Below are 21546 nucleotides of genomic sequence, written 5' to 3'. Positions count from 1 at the left end.
GACAGGCTAAGCCTACTTAAAATTATGCTTAGGAGTCACCCCCAGAGAACCTCTTTTGATGCTCAGATGTGGCCTTTCTTTCTAAGCCAATTCAGCAGGTGAACTCACTGCCCTCCCTCCTACATGGGATATGACTCCCAGGGGTGTAAACCTCCCTGGCAAGGTGGAACAGAACTCCCAGGATGAGCCAGGACACAGCATCAAGGGATTGAGAAAGCTTTCTTGACCAAAATGGGGAAGAGAGAAATGAGACAAAATAAAATTTCAGTGGCTGAGAGATTTCAAAAAGATATCCTTTTTTAATTTATGGTATATCGGAGTGGCTGGAGGAAAGTACCTGAAATGTTGAGCTGTGTTCCAGTAGCCTTGATTCTTGAAGATAATTGTATAAAGATATAACTTTTACAGTGTGACTGTGTGATTGTGAAAGCCTTGTGTCTGATGTTCCTTTTATCCAGGGTATGGTCAAATGAATGGGAAAAAAAGGATAAAAAAAATAATAATAGGGAGGATAAGGAGTAAAATTAATTGGGTAGATTGAAATACTAGTGGTCAATGAGAGGGAGAAGTAAGGGTATGGGATGTATGAGGTTTTTCTTTTTATTTCTTTTTATGGAGTAATGCAAATGTCCTAAAATGATCATGGTGATGAATATATAATTATGTGATGATATTATGAGCCACTGACTGTACACCATATATGGACTGTATGTGTGTGAAGATTTCTCAATAAAAATATGTTAAAAGTATATATTAGTAAAGAAAAAAGTAAAAATCATTAAAATGTATTTCACATGAAGAAACTATTATATATATATTATGTAATATTTTCAGTAGTAAGATGGACTTAAGTTTTCATGCAAGTGACTACATGGATGAACCTTCAGGACTTTATGTTGAGTGAAATGAGCCAGATACAAAAGGGCAAATATTGTATGATCTCATTAATATGAACTAATTATAATAAGCTCAGAGTTAGAATTTAGAATATAGATTACCAGAGGATAAAATGGGTTAGAGAATGGGGAGTTGTGCTTAATTTGAGCAGAATTTCTAATTGAGTTGATTGTAAATGTTTGGAAATGGATAGTTGTGATGGTAGCACATTATTGTGAGTGTAATTAATAGTGCTGAAATATGTTTATGAATGTGATTGAAAGGGGAAGTTTTTGGTTTTATATGTTACTACAAGGAAAGTTAGAAGACAGAACCTAGAACTGTATAATACAGAGAATGCTGTTGTGGAAGATGAACCATTCTTAATAGTACAAATATAAGACTGTTCTTTCGTGAACCATAATAAATGCATGACACTATTATACAGTGCTAACAATTGGGTAGTATATGGGAAAATACACCTAATATAAACTATGGAATAAAGTTAACAGTGATATTTTAATATTCTTTCATCAATTGTAACAAAGCACACTAATGTAAAATGTCAACAATGAGGGGTTTGTTAATTAGGGTTCTCTAGAGAAACAGAATCAGTAGGAGATATCTGTAGATATAAAATTCATAAAAGTGTCTCATGTAACCATGGGAATGTAGAGTACAGGGTCTGTAGGGCAGGCTGCAAGCTGGTAACTCCAATGAAGGTTCACAACGAACTCCACAGGAAAAACTCGCCAGCTGAAGCAGGAAGAGTGACTGTCACTTCAGAATCCTCCTTAAGCACCTTCCAGTGAATAGATTAAGCATCACTCATTGCAGAAGACGCTCCCCTTAGCTGATTACAAATGCAATCAGCTGTGGATGCAGCTAATGTAATCATGATTTAAGTCCATGAAATGTCCTCATAGCAACAGACAGGCCAGCACTTGCCTGATCAGACAACCAGACACCACCACCTGGCCAAGTTGACACATGAACCTGACCATGACAGGGGATGGATAAGAAGATTGTTTTACATGTCTTTCCTGTAAACCTACCACTTCTCTAATTAAAATATTATAATATAAAAAATTATGCTAAGTGAAAGAAAGCAAACACAAAATATTACATATTGTTTGATTCCATCTATATAAACAGTGAATAAAAATTAATTTATAGGACAGTATAGGATTAGTGGTTATGTAGGGCTGGGGAAGGATAGAGGGCTTGAGAGGTAGCTGCTAAAGGGTATGGGGATTTTCTTTTAGAAGTAATGAAGATGTTCTAAAATTGATTGTGGTGATGAATGTACAACTCTGTGCTTATACTAAAATACATTGTACTCTTTGGATAGATTGTATAGTATGTGAATATATCTAAATAAAACTGCTAAAAAAGCAAAAAAAAAAAAAAAAAAAGCAGGCCACAGTGGCTCAGCAGGCAGAGTTCTCACCTGCCATGCCAGAGACCTGGGTTCGATTACCAGTGCCAGCCCATGCAAAAAAACAAAAAAGGAAAAAAACTGCTAAAAAAAACAAAAAAATCTGTTTTTCATTAACACTCACATTTTATTAAATCAAACACTACCCTCTAACTGCACTACGAATATCTAATAGGTTTTGATTGTTTAGTGCATGTTAATAGAATGGTGTATTTTATTAAAAATATGTTATCTATGTGCAAAAGAAAAAAAAAAGAAAACACCTTATGCAAAAGTCACATCAAAATGGACCACAGCCTTCAATGCAAAACACAAAGTTTAGAAAAGTCATAGGAGAAAGTCATCAGGCTCTAGGGCTGGGCAAAGAGTTCTTAGACTGGAGTCCAAAAAGCATGATCCATAAAAGGAAAACTAGGTAAGTTTGATGTAAGGTTTACCTGAATAACCTGCAAAACACCTGGCACAAAGTAGGCCTTCAAACATCAGTTTTCTTATTGGAAGGAATATTTAAAGCATATTTAAAAGAAAATAATTTTGAAGACTGACAAAAATATTTTTTGGCACATAAATATGATTTTGAACCACACGGCACTGAATTCCATTTCTGGTTATGTTGCAGAAAGTTGCAAGAGTCTGTCTCTCTTAATCTACCAATGAAAGCAAGCCCATAAACTACAGGATTGTAGATTTTCTGAACCCATCAGGAAAATGAAGATAGAAACAATCTCAGTAGACTAAACTCCAGAAAGAGGCTTTCAGGAGTAAAGAAATTTCTGACTGCCCTCATCCCTGGCAAATGGGTAGAAGGACAATGGAAGAAAAACTGCTGAAGACCCAGCAAGGAGACACTTTGGAAATTATTTAGGTTCCACTGTGGGCCTGCTTGAGAGATTGGACTTACCAGTAGCTGCAGCTACTGCTGGTTGTACTGATTGCTCAGGGAGAGCATCCCAGAGCCGCGAACAGACCAGAAAGTTGAGAGAAATACCCAAGGAGTATTTCTGAAGTTGGGGAGGGGGGCGTGGCAGGAAAACTAAGAGAAATCAATCCAGGGCACTCTGGATTTTCAGCTCCTAAAGACTGGGGCTCGTATCAGAGAATTGAGACCACTCCCGATAATTCTGGATGGAGAGAGATCTCCTTGGCAACGAAAGCCTGGGAGAAGCGACCCCAGCTGGCATCCAGGCAAAAAAGCGGAGAGAAAGGACTACTGCCGTTTTAAAACATCTGGTTTTCCCATTCACTTTTCCGGCGAATTCTTACCAGAGGATAAGACAGATGAAGACTACTTTCATTTATATGGAGGATGCAGATACAAAGTTAAGAAATATGCCAAATATAAGAAATATGACCTACAGCTTTAATTTTTCAATTTAAAACAAAACTTATAAATTGTGAAGTGGGTATACGTAAATGAATAGTTGCCCCAGGTCATTAAAAGATATGAGACAGCTCTCCTTTCAAAAACAAAAAAAAAGAAAAAAAGGAAAAGAAGAGGTAAAAAGAAAAAAAAGTCCTTCAAATCTAACTGAGATAGATGTGCATTTAACCTAAGTTCAAATAATACCAATGCAACTAGTAGAAAAGGAATAGGGGGGTTGTAGAATGCAGCAGAGTAAAGAGACGAAGCAGCGGATGAATCAGGAATTGGTTCACTCGCAGCAGGTGGAGCAAAAATGAAAGGGGCCAACGCCCAGAGGCAGGGGGCACCTCGCTCCTTCTGAGTTGTCTGACCCACGTCTCTCCGCGCTTCCGGCTTTCAGCTCCCGACTTAGTACGCGTCTTAGCCTCTACTTCCCATGCTACTAGTTCGGATTTGGGGATCTCGGTTTTGCTGGGACCGAAAAGGGTAAAAAACTCCCGAGAGTCTGTTCCCACCGGCCTTGCTTCCCGCGGATCCGGCCTTGTACTCCGGCGCCCCCAGGCGTCCTATGATGGAACTACACACGAAGGCTGCAACGCCGGCTCGCCAGGAAACCCCGGACGCGCCGCTGCGAACTTAGCAGGGTCGCTGACCGCAGTGACCCGGGGCGGTGACCGCAGTGATCCGAGGCCGGGCGGCGAGCCAGTGCAGCTCCCGGTCCCGAGGCCTTCGGAGCCGGGGAGAATGCGCACCCCTCGCTGAGCCGGGTTCCCCAAGGTCTGCGTGGTCAGTCCGGTGCTCCGAGCGCCGCAATCGTGGGGCTGGAGCAGCTTCGCGTTGGTCCCGGGCCTTCCCGCGGCGGGAGGGAGGAACCCGTGCTCGCGGGCGTTAGTCTGAGTCTTCTAGGGTCAGAATCGGGAATTTGAGAACGTTTCCCCGGAACAGGCAACCTTTATTCGTGCAGCGGCTGAGTTTTCTCCCTTCTATTTTCCTAACGCAGGCAAGGGGGAAGCGGAGATGGAAAGAGGAGGAACATTTTTTTTTCCTTTTGCGAAGGGAAACACTTGCAGACATTACTTGAGTGTGAGAATTAAAGATTTGTAAATAAAACTGGCCCGTGGTTGGCCAAAAATCCCGTGGTGGCCAAAGCTTCCGTGGTGGCAGTTTAGCTCAGCTGGCTAGAGCGTGGAAACAACACCAGGGTTGTAGGTTTGAGCTCTGTGTGGATTACCTCAGTTCTCTTTGCTTCTCCCAACTTCGTCTGGCGTTTGATCTTTATCAGGATAGGCTATCCTTTTAGAGCGTTTTTTGTACTTTTATTGATGTTTAAAAAAGTAACGCACGATTCTGGAATCTGTCCTGTAACTAATTGTTGAAGGGTGCTATATTTCTTTGCTTTGTATATATATGTTATACTATACAATAAAAAAGTTAAAAAAAAAAAATTCCGGAGGTTTCCTAAGTCACATAAATCCTGAAACCCAGAGGGACCAGCCTCTCCAAGATTATCAATTAATTTCATACCCCCATCCTTTAGTATCGACACCCCTTCTCAACATGAAAAAGTAATCCAAATATCCCTATAGATTGGGAGAGGGGTCAGAGGAGAAGGAGTTATAACAGAGAAAATAGGATTTTAAAGAATGAGTACGACTACTGAATCATGATGTTAATAATCCTTCCAGCTTCAAGTGTTTTGAAGCACCTAGAAGGAAAAAATCTGAGACGGTAGAATGGTAGCCCATGACAAACTCTGGGATCTGTTCTGTAACTACTTGTTGAAGTGGGCTTTGGAAATTAGCGTTTTTCTTTCTTTGCTTTGCATTTATTTTTATATTTACAATAAAAAGCATTTAAAGAAAAACACAGACAAAAGCAACGCGCGAAAATTAGGGCGGAGAGCTTTTAAAGGATAGTATGTCAGACACGGTGAGTGCGGTAAGTGACTGCGGGAATAGGAACAATTACGGAATTTTCTGGTTTGCTTTGGAAGGAAGAAGAGAAAACGCCATGTGCGCATATTTCAGGGGGTTGAGAGAGAAAACCGTCTTGTCCGTCGTGGCCGGTTAGCTCAGCTGGTTAGAGCGTGGTGCTAATAACGCCAAGGTCGTGGGTTCGATCCCCTCACGGGCCACTTACTCCTATTCTTTTAGGGGAATATCCTAAATTCGCGCTCCAAACTCTCAACTTCTGATGGAGTCCATTGAAAGTTTATATCCAGGGGCGTCTAGGTGCTTCTTTTTCCCAAGCTGTTCCTACCCACACGAGCTCCTTTTTAAACTTGCATGGTAAGACGCTGGATGTGAGATCTGAAGGCCGGAAGGGGTCCCGGGTGGCCGGAGGGCAGAGCCTGAGGCGCCTCGCTGCCCGCGCTCGCCCTGCTCCCCCCGACGCCCGGCTCGCCGGCGCTCGGTTCTCCTCGTTCCAGTCAGCGTCCCTCAGTCTCAGCATTTCTTTTTTACGCCTTCTGATGAAAAGTATAGGTATTACCTAATATGCAATGGAGCCAGTTATTAATTAGTCCTAGAAATGATTCTTTCTTCTGGCTGCTCTCGGCGTGGGGAGAAGCACTGACCACAGCAGAGGTCCTCCCGGGTCTGGCCAGCGCCCGCGGTGTCCCGGCACCGTGCCGGAGCCTCCATCTGTGTCAACTCATCAGCATCCTTAAGGCCATTTCCATAAATAACCCTACGAAATAGCATTCATTCTTTTACATGCTACTTGTGATGCAACTAAGGCTCAGCAAAGTTAAACCGTTAGAGCCGCTAGCCTTTCCCCTGCCGCGCTCTCTACGCGTGTGAGAGGCATGTTCACTGGCCCGTGCGTCTCCCACTTAGGCCACGGGATGCGGGACAGCTGTGTTGTATTATTTCCTTTAAGCCTCGCCTCTCTTAATCTATTCCTAGGGAGAGATGTATAAAAATTGGCAGAATGAAAATTATAATTACAGAGCAGCAAAGACTTTATCCTACTATGTGTCAGTCACTGTTCTAAATATCTTATCACTGTCCTCATTTTAGAGATGAGGAGACAGAAGAACAGAGAGAACAAGTGATGTGCTCAAATCACCACAGCTAATAATACATACACACTGTACTGCCTGAAAACCAAAACGATGGGACTTTATTCCCCGCGAGCATGAATTGCAGCTTCATTCCAGGACTCTCTCTTCCTTCCTCACTGATAGAAAAACAAACAGCAAACGAACCAACCCTCATTCCCCTATCTCAATCTCTCTCTCTTTTTTAAAAATAAAATGACATTTCCTCCCGTGCTCCTACTCTGATTTCTGTTTTAGTTTTTAAGATTATTCCTCTGATAATGATTTTTTTTTTTTTAGCTTAATGCCACAGCATGCAAGTTTCTTAAATCCTACTGGACTTTTTGGAAAACCTCTGAATTGCCAGGCTCTAAGCTCTGAGTAGGGTAAGTGCCCTTGTCAGCCCTCCCCTCCCACTTCTAGAACTTTCTGCCTTAAACCTGACTTTCAGCAGTCTGCTCTCAATGCAGCGTTCCTTCAGGTAGTTGTTTTCCCTTTTTGTTCTGGAAGCACACCTTCCCTGCCCACAAAATGATTGGACTGCATCAAATGAGCAGGGAAGAGGCCTAGTAGTTCTCTTTTTTTTAATATAAACTGATTCATGGTGAAAGGATATGATTATTTGCATCATTTCCATGTACGGTAGGCAGCATAATGGTCCCCCAAAGATGTCCACACTCTACTGCCCCAAATTTGTGAATATGTTATGTTACAAGTTATGGACCTAAAGATGGGGAGAGTGTCCTGCATTGTCTGGGTGGGTCCACTCTAATCACCTAGGCCCTTAGAAGGCAGAGAACTGTCCTGCTGCAAACAGAAAAGAGATGTGAGAGAAGTGGCAGGAGAGATGAGGCAGAGGGGAAGTCTGAAGGAGTTAAAGCGTGAGGACTCAACAGGCGCTTGCTGGCACTGAACATGATGGGGCCACCAGCCAGAGTTCAGGCAGCCTCTAAAAGTTGCAAAGCTCGAGCTGACAGTCTGCAAAGAAAGGAGGTCGTTGGTCCTACAGCAGCATGGAACTGGATTCTGCCAACACCCTGAGTGAGTTTGGAAGTGAATTCTCTCCTAGAGCCTCCAGTAAGAAATGCACTCCTGCTGACAACTCGATATTAACCTGGTGAGACCCCTATTGGACTTCTAAGCCACAGAACTGTGAGGTAATAAATAGGTATTGGTTTAAGCTGCTAAATTTGCAGTAATTTGTTATGGCAGAAATAGAAAACTAATAGAGTAAGAATTTTGTGAAACCATCCACACTTTATCCTGGATCATATTGCTTTCTCCAGTACAGTGTAAGAGAAAATATTATTTTTAAATGAGGGGGAATAATTTTCAACAGCATTAACACAATAAAAAGAAGAATAAACAAAAGGCTTCGTTTAGAACAATCTGAAGACCTATTTAGAAATTAAGGATTCTTTAATTAAGTAATACAGTCACATGGTTCAATACCCAGGCGCTAAGAATAATAAATAACCCTACGAAATAGCATTCATTCTTTTACATGCTACTTGTGATGCAGCTAAAGTTGCAGTATACAGTGAAGATTTTCTCTTCCCTTTATATCATTGTCGACTCAGTTTTCAACATTATCTCTCTATTGCCAGTTCTCACTACTTCTCATATATAACTACTATTCTTAATTTCATATATATAATTCCTGATTTCTTTATGGATATAGATATAAATATGAATATTTTAATTTCCCTTTCTAGTTATATAAAATGTAACATTATACACATTGTTTTGCATCTGACTTCTTGAACGATATATCTTGGAGATCTCTAATTCATCAGCACTTAGAGAACTTTCAAAGAGCACATTTAACATTATATATTTCACAGAAACAGAAATTGCTTTCAATTGACAGTCAAACAGACAGTCAAAGTTCAATCTAGAACTTTTAAATCCATTCCATCCCTAAGGGCAAGAAGAATAGAAGCAGGACTGGAGAAGGTGAGGGAAAATGGGCACCTTTAATTTTCTGTTATAATGCAAATGGATCTCTTTCGGTGTGAAGCCATATGCTATTTCAAGGTGTTCTAAACTTGGGTTCAAAATCACCCTCTCCATCAAAGGAAATTATTTATTCACTCGTCTAGGAGTCACCCCCAGAGAACCTCTTTTGTTGCTCAGATGCAGCTTCTCTCTCTAAGCCAACTTGGCAGGTGAACTCATTGCCCTCCTCCCTATATGGGACATGACTCCCAGGGGTGTAATCTCCCTGGCAACGTAGGACAGGACACCCAGTGATGAGCCGGGCCCCAGCATCATGGGGTTGAGAAACCCTTCTTGGCCAAAATGGGGAAGAGAGAAATGAGACAAAATAAAATTTCAGTTGCTCAGAGATTTCAAATAGTCGAGTGGTTATTCTTATGCATTATATACATATTCCTTTTAGTTTTTGGTGTGTTAGAATAGCTACAAAGAAATACCTGAACTGTGTTCCGGTAGCCTTGATTCTTGTAGACAATTGTGTTACTATATAGCTTTTATAATGTGACCATGTGATTGTGAAAATTTTGTGGCTGATGCTCCCTTTATCCAGGGTATGGACAGACGAGTAAAGCAATAAGAACGATGTGCTGGTTTGAAAGGATGTATGTACCCTAGAAAAGACATGTTTTAATCTTAATCCCATTTCTGTAAAGGCAGCCATTTCTTCTAATCCCTATTCAGTACTGTATGTTTGAATCTGTAATTAGATCATCTCCCGGTGATGTGACTCAATCAAGAGCAGTTGTTAGACTGGATTAGGTGGAGATGTGTTTCCACCCATTCGGGTGGGTCTTGATTAGTTTATGGGAATCCTACAAAAGAGGAAACATTTTGGAGAAAGCAGGAAATTCAGAGGGAGCAGAGAATGCTGCAGCACCATGAAGCAGAGAGTCTACCAGCCAGCACCTTGGAGATGAAGAAGGAAAATGCCTCCCCGGGAGCTTCATGAAACAGAAATCCAGGAGAGAAAGCTAGTAGATGATGCCACGTTTGCCATGTGCCCTTCCAGCCAAGAGAGAAACCCTGACTATGTTTGCCATGTGCCTTCTCACTTGCGAGAGAAACCCTGAACTTCGTCGGCCTTCTTGAACCAAGGTATCTTTCCCTGGATGTCTTTGATTGGACATTTCTATAGACTTGTTTTAATTGGGACATTTTCTCGGCCTTAGAACTGTAAACTAGCAACTTATTAAATCCCCTTTTTTAAAAGCCATTCTGTTTCTGGTATATTGCATTCCAGCAGCTACCAAACTAGAACAAACAACAAATAAATAAATAATAGGGGGCATAAGGGGTAAAAACAATTGGGTAGATTGCAATATTAGTGGTTCAATGAGAGGGAGGGATGAGAGGTATGGATATATGGGGTTTTCTTTTTATTTCTTTTTCTGGAGTGATGTAAATGTTCTGAAAATGATCATGGTGATGAATACCCAACTATGTGATGATATTGTATAAAGGTTTTATACTTTGGATGGACTGTATGGTGCATGAAGATATCTCAATAAAAAATATTTTTAAAAAATAATTTTCAGAAAAAGTAAAACCATGACTCTCATACAGATATAAAAATGATCACATGATCAAAAAGAATAAAATATTCAGGAATAATATGTAACCAAGGAGATGAAAGTCTTCTATACTGAAAACTGCAAACAATTTTTGAAAGAAATTAAAGATAAACTAAAGAAATGCAAAGACAACCCATATTCATGCATTGGAAGATTTAATGTTGTTAAGATGAAACACTACTGAAAACAATCTAATTCAATGTAATCCCTATGAAAATACCAATGACATTTTTTGCAAAAATGGAAAAGCTGATTCTAAAATTCATATGGAACTGCAAGGGAGCCTGAACAACCAAAATAATCTTGGGGGGGGGGGGGAACAAAGTTGGAGGGCTCGTGCTTCCTGATTTTAGAACTTATTACAAAGCTACAATTATCAAATCACTGTGGTATTGGTATAAGGATAGATATACAGTAAATGAAATAGGATTTAGAGTCCAGAAATAAACCCATACATATAAGGCCAATTAACTTTTGACAAGGCTCCAGGACAGTTCAATGGGGGAAAGAATAGTCTCTTAAAAATGATGCTGTGACAACTAGATAATCACAGGCAAAAGAATGAAATCTGACCCCTATCTCACACCATTTTAAAAGACTAATACAAAATGAATCAAAGACCTAAAACTTCAGACTAAAACAAGGATAAATCTTCATGACTTTGTATTAGGCAATGGCTTGTAGCCATGTCACCAAAAAAGTAAACAACAAAAGAAAAAAATAGAAAAATTAGGCTTCAGCAAAATTAAAACTTTTGTGCATCAAAGGGCACTATCAAGAAAGTGAAAATATAACCTACAGAATAGGGGAAAATATTTGCAAATCATATATCTGCTGAGGGTCTTGTGTTCAGAATATATAAAGAACTCTTCTTTTTTTATTAATAAAATCAATCAACATACAATACAAACATTCCTAACGTATGAACATTCCATACTGGTATGCAATCATTGGCTCACTATATCATCACATAGTTGTATATTCATCACCATGATCATTTCTCAGAACAGTTACATCATTCCAGAAAAAAAAAAAAACTCAGACATACCATACCCCTTACCTCTCTCTCTCATTGACCGCTAGTATTTCCTTCCACCCAATTTATTTTAACATTTGTTCCCCCCTATTATTTATTTATTTTTAATCCATATTTTTTTACTCATCTGTCCATACCATAGATAAAAGGAGAATTAAAACAAGGTTTTCAGAACCATACAGTCACTTGTGAAAGCTATATCATTATACAATCATCTTCAAGAAAGATGGCTATTGGAACACAGCTCTGCAGTTTCAGGCACTTCCCTCTAGCCTCTCTAATACACCTTAAACTAAAAAGGGATTATCTATATAGTGCGTAAGAATAACCTCCAGGATAACCTCTCGACTCTATTTGAAACTCTCAGCCACTGACACTTTATTTTGTCTCATTCCTCTCTTCTCCCTTTCAGTATATAAAGAACTCTTATAATTTGACTAAAAAAGACAAACACCACAATGAAAAAATAGGCAAAGGATTTGAGTAGACATTTCTCCAAAGAAGATATACAAATGGCCAATATGCATATGGAAAGATGTTCAATATCATTAACCATTAGAGAAATGCAAATCAAAACAACAATGAGATACCTCTTCACATCCACTTGAATGGATATAATTTTTTAAAAAAGAGAAAATAACGTGTTGGTGAGAATGCAGAAAAGTTGAAACTCTCATGCATTGCTGATGGGTATGTATAGTTGTGCAGCCATTGTCGTGTCAAAATGTTAAACACAGAATTACCATGTGACCTAGCAATTCCACTCCCAGTTATATACCCCCAAAGAATTGAAAATAGGTATCCAAACAAACACTAGTGCATGAATGTTCATAGAGGCACTGTTCACAATAGCCAAAAGATGGAAACAACCCAAATATCCATCAGTTGATGAAAGGATAAGCTAATGTGGTATATCCATACAGTATAATATTCTTCAGCATAAAAAGTCCTATGTAAACATTCTCATTCAATCCTATATAAATAATTCTTGTTTCACTGGGCATTGAGCTAGCAGTTATAACGGCAAATGAAAATGATTGTCATCATTTATGTAGGGCAAAGTGCCCAATTTCTCTGCTCCTTTTTCAAGTGTTCTTGGAGACATAATAAGTCTGGGTCCATACTCTAATCTTCAAGTAGGGATAACTATTTCTAGGAAGTAAGCTCCATCTCCAGTTTTTACAATGTAGAGGTGTCTCCAAGGTCCTGGAACAAATAACCTCTAAATATGTCCTTCAGAATTAGCTCAGGGCATCTCTCATAAGATGTTGGAGACTGTCATGAGTTTTAGCCCTTTATTTCTTCATTTTCATCCAAGGTGATGAGATGGTGGTTGCTCTTTCTTCAGCGTTACTGTATAAAATGAGACATTATCCTAATCTTGTCACCACTTTCATGCTGTTATATGTATATAAATCTTCTAATGTACACTCACTAAGTGGTGTTCTCTCTCTCTCTCTCTTCTATTGATGTGGAAGGGTACTTTTGTTGGCAGGATTGTCTTATTTCCCCCCAAAGAGTCTAAAGAACCCAGTTTTATGAGTTCTAGAAATGTTGGTTGGTATGTGGTATGGTCTTGAAGCTGTTTAAACAATACCATCAGAAGTCCATAGCCAAAAGCACCTGGCATGGTCCTTTTTCAGAGATCTTTGTTGAAGATAGAACACTCTGACCTGTAGCTGATTGCAAGTGCTTTCAGGGAAGCATCAAAGGAAATCAAAATAACATATGTAGATGACAAAATATTGCTTTGAAATCTTTTACTATTGTTTATTATGATGTCTATTAATTAGGGCAGAATATTTTATGCTTTAGTGACAGACATCCTAACATATCTGTGACTTAGCAAAATAAGTTCCCTCCCCCACCCAACATCTTTAAAGAAAAAAAATCTTAGATATTTTTGGCTATTTCTTCATTCGAAAAAATGTAGAATCACCATCACCTCCTCAACCCTCCATACCTTCCCCAACATTTCCCAACTGGAAGTTTTAATTAGAATTTTTTTTTTTAATTGACAAACCAAAACGGCATACAAACACGAACATTCTTAACATTTAAACATTCTATACTTGGTATACAATCAATGGCTCACAATATCATCACATAGTAGTATATTCATCACCACGATCACTTTTTAGAACATTTGCATCACTCCAGAAAAAGAGATAGAAAGAAAAAAGAAAAAACTCATACATATCATGTCCCTTACCCCTCCCTCTCATTGGCCACTAGTATTTCCTTCTACCCAACATATTTTAACCTTTGTTCCCCCTATTTTTTTCTATACCCCTTACCACTCCCTTTCATTGAGCACTAGCATTTCAATCTACTCAATTTGTTTTAACATTTGTTCCCCCTATAACTTATTTATTTTTAATTCATATTTTTTACTCATCTGTCCATACTGAAGAGAGAAGGAGCATCAGATACAAGGTTTTCACAATCACTTAGTCACATTGTGAAAGCTATATCATTATACATTCATCTTCAAGAAACATGGCTGCTGGAACACAGCTCCACAGTTTCAGGCACTTCCCTCCAGCCTCTCTAACACACCTTAACTAAAAAGGGGATATCTCTATAATGTATAAGAAAACCTCCAGGATAACCAGGATAACAGTTGACTCTGTTTGAACTCTTTCAGCCACTGACATTTTTTGTCTCATTTCTCTCTTCTCCCTTTCGTGCGAGAAGGTTTTTTCAGTCCCTTGATGCTGAGTCCCGGCTCATTCTAGGATTTCTGTTTCATATTGCCAGGGAGGTTTATACCCCTGGCAGTCATATCCCACATAGGGGGTGGGGAAAGGGCAGTGACTTTGGTTGCCACGTTGATTGAGAGAGAGAGAGGCCACATCTGAGTAGCAAAAGAGGCTCTCTGGGGGTGACTCTTAGGCCCAATTTTAAGTAGGCTTAGTCTATCCCTTGCAGGGATAAGTTTTATATGAACAAACCCCAAGATTGAGGGTTCGGCCTATTGATTTGGTTGTCCCCACTGCTTGTGAGAATATCGGGAATTCTCCCAATGGGGAAGTTGAATTTTCCCCCTTTCTCGCCATTCAAATAGTTATTTGCAAATAGTTCTTTATTCACTTTATTTACTGACAGAGTGACCGTCAAATCACTCTGGGGTTTATCGGGGCATCACACTGGACAAACCTACAAAATCTCATTGTTCAAATTCCATGTACTTAACGGTGTTCAGTTAACCTGTCCATATAAGTTATATTAGGAAATGCACTAGAAATGATAAAGTATTTTAAATCGCTGTGATTGTTTTATTTATGATAATTTTCAAAAATAAAAGATTCTTCCCATGCAATTCATCAATACTAGCATATAAGATAAACCTAATTATTTTTATCATCTCTCTTTTTATAACATGAAAGAATAAATGTTTGTGATTTTTTAGGGGAAGTCTGGAAATTTTGAAAGACAGTTTTAGATGCAAAATATTCTGAAAGTTTTATTTTACATTTAGGATTTGATTTGGGAAAGGAAAATTAAAAGTTGTTGGGAGAACACTAAACTTAAGAATCGAGCATAGGTTCTTGAGAAACAATTCTTAGGTATTGTTTCAAAGTGACAATAAAACTTTTAAAAATAAACACAGAAGGCCACATGATTGTAAAGAACTTTAGCTCATTCCTAAGTGAGAAATCTTTGTTTTCTTAAATTAAGGATATAATAAGGTCGACATAAACCATAAAATGTTATTCTGCAAAAACACAGAATATTTGCTAAGCAGATTACACAGGGGGAAAGCAACCTTTCGTATTGTAGGTGAAGGCAATAAACAGTAAAGCAAAGCCATAAGCCTATCAAAATTGAAAAATTGTTTTCAACACTTTTCATAGCTTTTCAAGCTATTATAAACAAAGGCAAACAGAAATCATTTTTAAGGTTTTTCCAGCATTATGCTCTTTCATGCTCTGGAATAACCTGCATTTCATTTTAGAACAGATCTGAGGAGTCCACAAGGTGACAGCTAATTTCGTAATATTACTAAAATGTGTTTGTCTTTGCTATCTTCAATAAATTATGTAATCATTTAAAAAAAATTGTGTTAGAGTTGTTTACCAATGGAACAAGCATTTCTAGTTAGCAGTTTTAGATCCTTAAATCAAGACTTAGTTTAATTCATTGCTTATACTGTTTTTCAACAGCAGCATTCCAATTCAAAGGGCCTTTAAATACTGGTGACAAATGACTATGCCCCCAACTGAATCGATGGAATCACTGGAGAATTAAACAAGAAGCAGAAACCTCCTGAGATGTAATTCTCTGAGTAATGTTCTGCCTATCCTTCCAGAATATTAAAAAAAAAAAAAAACCGTAATTAAAAATCATTTTTCAGGGTCTGATTTATAAATCTAGCTCTTTAAAAATCAGAGCAACTGCAAGTAAATGGCCAGATATTCTATTCTTAAAGACTATTTTTCCTTTTACTTGAAGTTTTTTTAATGTGTTTAGGTTTGTCTGTTTTGCTTTCTTGACTCTACTTTCATCATATTCTTTCTAAGCACATTCCATGTCACTGCTTTATAAAAAAAGCTTCACCGATTCCCTCTTATCTTGCAAAATGTTAAATGACTTTGGCACTATATATTCTGTCTCATCTTCTGTTATTCTTTTTACCTTCCTTCTTCAACTTCTTAGAAACAGAAGAGTAAAGATTTTAATACTGGAGGAAATCTCCCTTCAATGGGGTAGTTGGAGTTTGGAGTGACTGGAAGGTGCTAAGTGGGCAGAGTTTGGCTTTTCATGTGTGTGCTCTATTTAATATTTCAGGCAAGAATTTTTTGGGGGGGGGTGCAGGTGGATACTTAATATGTACCTTAGAACATATTTGTCCCTCTAGTGATAAGATAGGGCAGGAATGACACCTTAATATATCACATATAGGTCTAAAGATGTTTTCAGCCTTTACTGGATTCAGTTCACAAGAAGAAAACACTTGTAGCTTCCAAGTTATGTGGGGCTTTTAACCATTGCTTTGGCTTACATTTCTTTGAAAGTAAATGGGAAAGAACTGCTAGGAATAATATAAGCATCCCCAAACCAGGTTTATTGGAGGTATAAAGGGAAATTCAGGCAATGTAGCACTGCTTTACCCAAGTGAAAAGAATGACTGGTGGAATGCAAATCATAACCAGTGACTCTCTACATAAAAATGGGAAGCCCAATGTGCAGGTCAGGGCTGCATAGAACTTAGCTTATGAACTATCATGTTGCTTAGGATTCAAGAAAGTGATCATCCATTTGTTGTTTCCTCAAAATGTCGTTGAGCGCCAATCATTTTCCTCCCATTCAGTAGGTTCTAGTGATGCACAAACAAATATAACAATTCTTAGAGTTACACAAAACTAAAATGGGGAGTCTAAAGTTCACAAATCCTTTTTCTAGTTTTCGAAACTAAGAGTCTGACTCAAAGTCAGATGCCATAACTTTTTTATTCTTTTCCTAACAAACTCCACCATGTAGCTGAAAATATTTGGGACCACAGGTTAAGAAACCTAAGACTAAGCTTCCAAGACAGGTGTTGAAATGTTGTTAGTCTCTAAACTTATTGAAATGAATTCTTGCACAACCCATATGACATTTGATGGTAACACATTATTGAGAATGGAAAACACAATGGAAAAGGCCCCGCTGGGATTCGAACCCAGGATCTCCTGTTTACTAGACAGGCGCTTTGACCAGCTAAGCCACAGGGCCCACCTTAGAAAGATGCCCATTTATATCATATTTATAATGCTTTTATGAAATGTAGTAATTTGCCAGAAGTTTACTTGATTTCATGACAAAGAAAACGTATCTGTGTTTCGGAAAATATACAAAAGCAAAACCTCCAACATGAAACAAATGTGTTTTTCCATGTTAGGCTTTTAAATGATTTCAAATAGAAATGAACAAAATTCCCATTTTGTGGTGACTATCGCACTCTAGAGGTAATATTGGATATTACGACATATTTTCAACATATTTCTCCGTAAATTGATTCATTTTGCACACACATGTTGAGCTGCTACTGTGTGTCAGGTACTTTTCTAGTTATTACAAGTAGAACAATGAACAAAACAGACAAAAATTTATGCCCTTATATAATTTATAACCTAGTGAGAGACGAAGAAGTGTGATTTAAAAAAATCTTCCAGAAAAATTTCGGCATGTCTTTGACGTTGTGGGCACAAGCAGAAAAAGAAAATAGAAAGAAAAGAAAGAAATTGAAGGATGCAAGAGCAGACCCCCACTACTGAGGGCTCAGAGAGCCCATGGCGTTACCTTCTTGTAACCGAGAAATCAGGATTTGAGGGATGATTTTGATTTAATGAATCATTATATAGAGATTCTTTTCTGCTTTCTGATATATTGGAGTAGATAGAGGGAAATTCCTGAAATCTCTGAATTGTAATCCGGTTGCCTTGATCTCTGGTAATGATTGTATAGCCCTTATCTTCTGCCCCTGTGATTGTAAAATCCTTGTGACTATCCTTCATTTGTGCCCAGTTACCCAGTTTTTCAACTTTAGAATCTTGTAATCACTAAAGACAGCCTCTAATGATTATTAATGAAGGGTCTTGGGTCAGCCCAGAACTAACCTGTATCAAGTCCAAAGTTTTCTTGATAACCAAGACTGGATCTCACCAAGCGGGCCCACCTGACATGAGCAGCAGTTTAGACTCTAACTTACAAAGCACCTATACCTCATTCGCCATTTTCTTACATAGATTCTGTGACTAAGCATGTAATCAATCTGTCTATGCTCACTAATTAGATCACTTCTCATTACATCATCTGGGGCCACTGGGCTCATTATCCTAATCCCTGCCCACCCTTTCTCTAATAAAACTATCAGAATTACTGCAGTTTGGGGGGGACAGATTTTGGGTCATAGGCCATCAGCTCTCCTTTTATGTACTTAGCAATAAACTCTCTTTCTTTGAAACCCCGGTGTCTTGGTCATTGAGCAAGTCAGGCAGGGAACTCACCACCTTTGTCCTGTAAGAAAACCAGGCTTATGCACTGTGTGGTGGACAAGAGCCTGGAGACATGCGAAATCCCATAGTTCTCCCTGTGATAGATGCTCAGCAGACCTGGTTTCCTCTGGGCATCTCCCAGTTCTCCCTTCCCAGTCTACGCTGTATCTAATCTACTTTCCCTTTCTCGACACTCCAAGATTCACTCCTTTTGTCCTATGTTCTGCTACCATTTCTCTCCTGACATAAGCAAAATTTTCCAATTTGTTTATTGTGTATCATTTTGATTATATCTATTTTTGCAAAATTGACATTTTTGCTTTGTGGACATATACTTTGAATATACATAAATGGTCTCTTATGTATTCTTATGTCTTCTATTAAGCATTTTCACTTTAAAATCCATCAATGTTGCCCTGTGTATTCCTAATTCATTTCCTCTAATTGCTGAAGTAGGTCCCAGGTTGGGCATTTACCATATCTTTCTTATCTGCTCTGCCAGTGATGAACCCAAAGTTTGCCTTCATTGTCCCAATGCTCAAAATAACAACCTTTACACATCCATGCTCCCTAATATATCAGTGTGAGAATTTCTTCTGAATGTATATGCGGTTGCAGAGTGGCTAACTAATCTCTCTCTAGTCTGTCTACACACCCAATAGTACTGCATGTCCCTTTGTCCCTGTAAGCACTTAATATTATCCAGTCTTCTACTTTGTAATCTTATATGGATGGAGTGATGAATCTCACCATTATTTTTAAAATTTGCATTTACATGTTTTCTAAAGACTTTGAGCATTGGTATGTGTTTATCAAATTGTATCTTATGTACGTTGACTTTTCCTATCATTTGCCCATGTTCTTGTCAAAGTTCATGTATTTTTGACTTGATGCACAGAAGGTCTATTGTGTATTGTAGTTACTAGTCCATTGTCAATTTCAGACTGTACAATATTGTTTACAATTACATTACTCCTCTGTTGCCTTCTTTAAAGGGGAATTTAGCAGATCTTTGATTTGTGCAATCAAATTTATCTCTTTTTTGTGGATATACTGTGCTTTAAAAGTTATGTTTAAAGGGTCGTTCCTTGCTACCAGGTCAAAAAATATCCTCCTCCATTAAAAAGAAATGAATACATAGACTTTCTTTTTCACATTTGGGATGTTGATTCATCTAGATAAGTATCTTAGTTTGACAGATCTGCTGGCAAACTAATGAAGTATCACAGACCCGTTGGTTTAAACAACAAAAATGTATTATCCCACAATTCTAAAAGGTAGATGTCTGAAATCAAAGATTTGACAGGGCCATGCTTCCTCTGAAGTCCGGTGGTGGCCCGCAATCCACGAGGTCCCTTTACTTGTGACCTAACTCACTTACTAAACGGAGGTTTAGTAAGAGGCTCAGATGTGTTTCCTTTAGCTTAACTCCTCACATTTTCGTGTAGTTATCTGTTAGACTATGGCAGCGCAGCCAGGGAGAGTTCAACCATTCCCTCACACTCGGCCCAACTCAAAGCGTGATTCATGATTGACTTTAGGCGGCGAGGCGGAGAAGACCTCGGTGGGTTAGAGCCCCGCGGGTGGGGAGCGGCCTTCTGCCTTACCATTGGACTGGAAAGCTATAGACTTGATTTCAGAAAGCATTTCTAGTCTCGGGTTTGTTCCCGGAATGTTCGATTATTTTTTCTGTTTCTATATACTAGATCTTTTCTCCAGAGCCTGAAAAAGATGTCCTAGCAGTGGGTTTGACAGGCTAATGGTTGAATTTTTCTACCATGGACTAGCCCGCCACAGATTTGAGATAAAAACCAATCGAGGTCATCGGTTTCTAAGGCTGGTGTGTTTTGGTTCTAAAGAGAAATAAAATTTAAGTCTCTGGATGGCGCAGAAGAACAAGTAGAAGTAGGCGGCCTGGGGCGCCCGCCTCAGCCGCGCAGGCCTGGGGAGCCGGACCTTGAAGGCGGGGCATGGGGAGCGGGGCCTGGAGAACCTGGCCTGGGGAGCGAGGCCTGGACGGCGGACCTGGGGGGCGGGGCCTGGACGGCGGACCTGGGGGGCGGGGCCTGGGCTGCGGGGCCTGGGAAGCGCGGTTTGGAGACCCGGGGCAGCCGACGCGGACCACTACTGTGTTATAGAAACAGTGCTCTGGGCGAAGGGTTAGGACAAATTTCCAGCTAGAAATAGAGGGGAAAAGAGAAGCATTATTTATTAGTGCGTGTTATTTGTTGGGAACTAGAATTCGTGCATGAAGGTGTTTTCAAGTGTTGCACTGCTCTCTCCGCAACATCTTGACAAGTTCTTGGCACGTGGTAGGCTCTCTAAATAAACCCTTTTTTTTTGCAAAATGTTAGTAGATGCACAGATCAAGAGTGCTGTTTTAGACATTTTAATATTTTTTCTCGTGTGTTTACAGATGTCTCTATGTGAGTATATTTCAAACTTGTTTGCGAGTGAGATGTTCTGGAAAGATAATTTAGTACCGAAGCCCCATATCCTTAAAATTATCTGTCTTTGAATCTAATAACTACATGTGTGCCATGGTGTGAGAGTGTGGTTCTGAGAGTTTTTATGTTTGAGAACGTGAATCACCGTGCATCGGTTGGTTCCGTAGTGTAGTGGTTATCACGTCTGCTTTACACGCAGAAGGTCCTGGGTTCGATCCCCAGCAGAACCAGCTTACGCAGCACTCCATTATTTTTATTTATTCATCTTTAACTCCTTTCAGAGTAAGTAGTTTACTTTTTGGGTGATAACGAAGCACTGCTGATTGTTCCTAAACTTTTCTTTGGAAGATCCACTTTCGGAAGACTGCTTAGCTCTGGGGCGTCGCGGATTGTCACTTTGTCATAGAAACTCGCTTTGTTTCTGTTGACTCTAGCAGAGTGTGTTACTCCAGACATGAAATATTTTTCATGAACTCAGAATAAGGGCCTAATCCGCAGGGATTCCGCACTAAAACTGACGAAAAGGGTGGCCGCGAGGATCCGGCTTTAGGTCAAAAGGGAGAAGTCCTGGGCCTCAGGTTAGAAGCAATACCAAAGAAAGTCGTAGGTAGGGAGGGATAGAGGCCGACGCCGCCAGCAATTCTCAATCCTTCCTGCGGGAAGGGAACAAAGAGGAGCCGGGGGCTGGGCTTTTCCCAGAAAGTCAAGCTCTCCCAGCTCCTGACCAGGAGTTCTTTTGAAGAAGATGCAAGTTATTTTCTCAGGAGGATGACCTGGGAGGCATCTGCATTTGCGAT

General features: G+C 39.4%; 3 non-coding genes across 3 annotated transcripts; 2 read left to right on the top strand and 1 right to left on the bottom strand.

The window, feature by feature from the left end:
• The first annotated feature begins 5737 nt into the window (after window positions 1-5737).
• Window positions 5738-5811, top strand: TRNAI-AAU (transfer RNA isoleucine (anticodon AAU)). Its single transcript has one exon. It is a non-coding gene; the product is annotated as a tRNA-Ile (tRNA).
• Window positions 5812-16966: 11155 nt separating this feature from the next.
• On the bottom strand, window positions 16967-17040 carry TRNAT-AGU (transfer RNA threonine (anticodon AGU)). Its single transcript has one exon. It is a non-coding gene; the product is annotated as a tRNA-Thr (tRNA).
• Window positions 17041-20906: 3866 nt separating this feature from the next.
• On the top strand, window positions 20907-20979 carry TRNAV-UAC (transfer RNA valine (anticodon UAC)). Its single transcript has one exon. It is a non-coding gene; the product is annotated as a tRNA-Val (tRNA).
• The last annotated feature ends 567 nt before the right edge of the window (window positions 20980-21546 follow it).

Source organism: Tamandua tetradactyla, chromosome 25, assembly GCF_023851605.1.
Source record: "Tamandua tetradactyla isolate mTamTet1 chromosome 25, mTamTet1.pri, whole genome shotgun sequence".
NCBI lineage: Eukaryota > Metazoa > Chordata > Mammalia > Pilosa > Myrmecophagidae > Tamandua > Tamandua tetradactyla.
This window is presented reverse-complemented; position numbering and strand designations above follow the sequence as displayed.